Consider the following 5,000-nt stretch of genomic DNA (forward strand, 5'->3'; position numbering starts at 1 on the left):
CCAGTCACACCCATAAGCAGAATTAACATTTTATTAGGCTATGTAAGGTCGCATAAATCGACACATGTCGTTAACTCATTATTCTCCGATTACGTATGTATGCACTAGGTCAATATTTTAATACAATACAAAACAATATGTCCTTAATAGCCTACTTATACCGAAAATATATTCTTTACACAGAGCCTTTGCTAAACCTATTTGTAAATCCCAATTATCAAAATAATATTATTCACATTGTCTTATCACTTCAGGTTCACTAAACTATTATAGAAAGGTAGCCTAATCAGCCTATAGCTTAACTGATGGCCGTTGCTAACAAATTGACTGATACTGATGTTTCACAGAAGCAAATTAGCTAGTGGCTATCTGGGAACGTTCCCACGGAAAACTCATTGAGAGTAGAGTCTGTCCCGTGGGAATGAAACTCAGGATCACATCCACGAAACTCAGGATCAAAGCATTAACAAGTTGCTCAACCAGTTGTGATAAAAGAAGTCTAACTGACATGACACAATCGACACAGATCTACCGCTTTTTCAAAAGAACTTCAACGCCCGCCAGCACCCGTGCATCATTATAAAGAAATAGGCTTGACGCGTTAAGCGAGTCTACAGGGCAAGTTCAGACTTAGCTCCTTGGCAGCAGTAGTCTGTTATTCTCTTTCCCCCGTGAGAATGATACTTCATGGTCCAGCTCTTGGCAATAGACTTGGCAAAGGTTTTGTCTAGTTCATACTCAGGTACAGGTACAATTGCCCCAGCATTTCACAACAATCATTCTTCAGCGGAGCTGTTATAGGTTTCATCAATTGCGTACCCCTACGAGAGTGTGGCTGTACTGTAGCCATCTGACAGTGTGTAACTACCGCCACCTTGTGGTTGATATTGACACCACACGCACAGATGAGAAAATGAATTCAGTGTTCTTTTTTGTAATAGGTTTATTATTGCAAGATTCAAGGTTTGGGTTGCGTTTTCAGTGAATATACAAAAGTGGTAACTACATTTCTCAGGCTGTCACGACGGAAACGAGTGTGTGAAGAGTCATAGTCCTCCCTCTAGATTTGTCACAAAAACAACAATACTTTCGTGGATGTCTCGGAGCAGTTCGCACACAGGACGTTTTGCCCGCAGCATATCGCGTCTGACGCAGTCCTTTCTGTCATCACGGTCCCATCGGAGGTCCTCAGGCAAACTTCACAACAAAGACACAGACACGCAATAAGTCCCAGATGCGGTTTAGGTTCAGCTTCTTTCTTTCTGAAGCCTTACACAGGTAACTGATTTCAGTAGCACACCACGTAACAACGGTTTCTCTAGTTGCTTCCCTAAGAGGTCCGGGTGTCGTGTCTACAGATGCTATGCTTCTTGTCAGATAAAAAAAAAAACACTGTTTGTTAAATGAAATAAACAAAAATGGGATCAAGTCCTCGCTAGGTGTATACATTAGGGGAGCCAGTGAGGACCAGATCATTTCATAAATTCTGACAGTTGGGAACCACGGTGATCCTGAGGACGTACTCTGTGAGGCCACTCGCTTCTCCTCATGTGGGCACAATATTCACACTCTCGCACAGGCTGCAGTGAAAAATCACATTGAACTCTGCATCCACAGGCTGCAGTGAAACATCGCATTGAACTCTGCATCCACAGGCTGCAGTGAAACATCGCATTGAACTCTGCATCCACAGGCTGCAGTGAAACATCGCATTGAACTCTGCATCCACAGGCCCCATTGAGACCGGCAGGACTTAAGGCAAAGCAGCATACCCTTGCACAAACATGGCACTCATGACAAGGAGGAAAACTAGCAGCTTCTGGAGGCAGCAGGGGCGGTTGGCTCTGGACTGATGAGTGTGAATGCGTGTGTGTGTGTATGCGTGAGACATAGGGGTGTGTGTATGCGTGTGGGTGTGTGTGTGTATGCGTGAGACATAGGGGAGTGTGAATGCGTGTGTGGGTGTGTGTGTGTGTGTATGCTGAGACATAGGGGTGTGTGAATGCGTGTGTGTGTGTATGCGTGAGACATAGGGGTGTCTGGGTGTGTGTGTGTGTGTGTGTATGCGTGAGACATAGGGGGATATTGGTGTTGCAGTGCGGTATGGAAACATATGGTTAGATGGGAGAAAACATAAAGCATTAATGATGAGGCTGACTTGGCAGACATGAAGCAGTAATATCACTCCCACGAACCATAAGCACTTTTAGGACTGCACAAGCAGTGGAATGGTCAGGTTGAGCGCTGTGTTTGAACGTGTGTGTGTGTGTGTGTGAATGTGTGTGCGTGTGTGTGTGCGTGTGAATGTGTGTGTATGTGAATGTGTGTGTGTGTGAATGTGTGTGTGCGTAAATGTGTGTGTGTGTGTGTGTGTGTGTATTGGTGTTGCATCCCTGGTTCAGGGCTGTTCATTTTGTGTTCAAGGGTACTGGCATGACCATGCTGTATTAAGTGCATGGAGTAAGATGAGATGCGAGGTGTGTGTATTTGTGTGAGAGAGTATTGGACCCCTGCTTACAGGATGTGTGTGTGTGTGTGTGTGTGTGTGTGTGAGGCATTGCCGTGCAATGTGGCAGCATGACATAAGATGAGCTGTGATTTGTGGGTAAGAAGAATCTGCAGCCCTCCAGCTCGTCCTCTGCTCAGTGCAGTGCAGCCATCAGGGGTCAGGGGTCGCGTACTAAATCACCTTCTCACCCAGGAAGCACACGCCAGGGGGGAGGCACCTGCTTCCTGATTGATTACCCAGCATGCACCCTGAGCCCTTCGGGGCGTGGAACATCCTGATGGTATCGGCAGTGGTGGTGGTTGAGTGTGTGTGTGTGTGTGTGTGTGTGTGTGTTTTGGATGGGTACCATGAATGAACGACGACACATGCAAGATGGATGGAACACCTTCTAATTCCATCAGCCACATTCCTTGGCCTGAGCTCACCAAGGTTACCCTGCTATCTTGGGCTGTGTTTCCAACAGCTCCACTGACAAAGACTAGAGGCTATGAGACTATAGTAACAGAGATATATCAGATATAGTATAATAATAAAGAGAGGGACTATGCTTTTGAACAGTCCCTCTCATAGTGCTCTCGTAGGCCAGCTAGTGAACCGAACGCCACCAGGGCCAAGGGTTAGTTTACATTTACATTTAGTCATTTAGCAGACGCTTTTATCCAAAGCGACTTACAAGGATGTATACACATTTTACATTCACACTGACTGCACATCAGGAGCAATTAGGGGTTCAGTGTCTTGCTCAAGGACGCTTCGACAGGGAATCGAACTAGCAACCTTCTGATTACTAAACGACTTCTCTACCTCCTGTACCACTGTCGCCCCCAGTTACCCAGGGAACACACACACTCATGAGGGGTAGTTACCCAGGGAACACACACACATACTCATGAGGGGTAGTTACCCAGGGAACACACACACTCAAGAGGGGTAGTTAGTTACCCAGGGAACACACACACTCATGAGGGTTAGTTACCCAGGGAACACACATACTCATGAGGGGTTAGTTACCCAGGGAACACACACACATACTCAAGAGAATACTGTATATATCTGCATCACTGGGAGTCACTTTGAATAGACATGTCTGCTAAATGAAGAAATGTCCATATACTGTAGTTATGATGGTTGTATGACAGCTCAGCGCTTGGGAAACACCCCCCAGGGTAATGGCAGGCTCCAGGTGTGGTCTGGCACACAGCAGTGTGGCAGAGGATGAATTGGGATTGTCCTCCATCATTGGAATGTGAAGATGGATGTGATTGATGCTGCACTACGCTGCAATGATAACCACAAAACAACTCAAAAGAACATCACAGAAACATATCTGCCTTCATGAAATGAACACCATGAGACTTGAGTAAGTTGAGTACACTTAAAACCATTAGACTTGAGTATCCTTGAGCACACTTAAAACCATGAGACTTGAATATGCTTGAGCACACTTTGGAAGACATGCTAGTTTCCATTGTGAAGCAGGAGACTGTAAAATAGTAAATATTTATCACTCAGTAACATGAGACACAAAATGGTGGTCACTTGCCTATTGCCTATAAACAAGATTAAAGTTCACAATAATAGATTGAAGATTTTCCAGTTCTTAGTATAAAATTGTGTCTGATTCTATATGTACTACTTCCTGTATCTTTTCGCTGTCAGTTTGTGTTTGCTTCTACCTCCTACATATACTCACTGTGTGTGTGTGAGTTTGTGTGTGTGTGAGTGTGTGTGTGTGTGTGTGTGTGTGTGTGTGTGTGAGAGTGTGTGTGTGTGTGTTTGTGTGAGTGTGTGTGTGTTGGGGGTGGGGGTGGGGTGGGGGTACGAAACAAGGATGAAGAAAAAGAAAAATAGAACGTGTTTTTTAATAGCTTTCAGGTAGCAGGTCTGGTGGGTTGCAATTCAGTGTCTTATACACACACACACACACACACACACACACACACACACACACACACACACAAACACGCACACTTCTTTTTGACGTCAACACATAATCTTGCTGCTGCTGCTGCTGCTGCTGGCAGCCATAGCCACCAGTGGTCCGGGGTGGAAGAGAGTTATGGGTTCAGGTCTCCTCTGGGGACAGGCAGCAGCAGAGGCAGACCCAGAGGCCCTCACAGGACCCAGAGCCCCTCAAGGGACCCAAGCCCCTCCCCGGACCCAGGCCCCTCTGCCTGCCTGCCTCTCCCCAACACTCCCTCCGCTTCGCTGAAGTCACAACTCTTCTCTGTGTGGGGTTTCTTTTTTCAGACATTACCATGGCAACTTGCAGAAACCCTGATCTCTAAATGAGAGGGGCTGTTGTTACCTTCGGAGGTCGGAGGTCATCTTAGTCTTTTTTTTTATTTTTTTTTGTATTACTTGTGTTGACAGCAGCACCTAACCACTGTAAGTCCTTTGTCTTAAACATACTGTAAATGGAAACTTTGGACAGGCCACAGACACCCACCGGATCTTCTGACGGTGAACACCGTAATTCACCTGCTACATC

The 5,000-nt window shown here is 45.9% G+C and overlaps 1 protein-coding gene across 9 annotated transcripts in view; it reads right to left on the bottom strand.

The window, feature by feature from the left end:
- Positions 1 to 4,864: 4,864 nt before the first annotated feature.
- The window catches only part of rtn2a (reticulon 2a), a 30,412-nt gene continuing 30,276 nt past the window's right edge, over positions 4,865 to 5,000 (bottom strand). For all 9 annotated transcript variants that reach the window (XM_031573972.2, XM_031573979.2, XM_031573973.2 and 6 more), the window contains one exon: positions 4,865 to 5,000. This exon is cut by the window's right edge and continues 330 nt beyond it. The gene's annotated coding sequence lies outside the window, so the exon portion shown is untranslated.

This window comes from Clupea harengus, chromosome 9 (assembly GCF_900700415.2).
Source record: "Clupea harengus chromosome 9, Ch_v2.0.2, whole genome shotgun sequence".
Classification (NCBI taxonomy): domain Eukaryota; kingdom Metazoa; phylum Chordata; class Actinopteri; order Clupeiformes; family Clupeidae; genus Clupea; species Clupea harengus.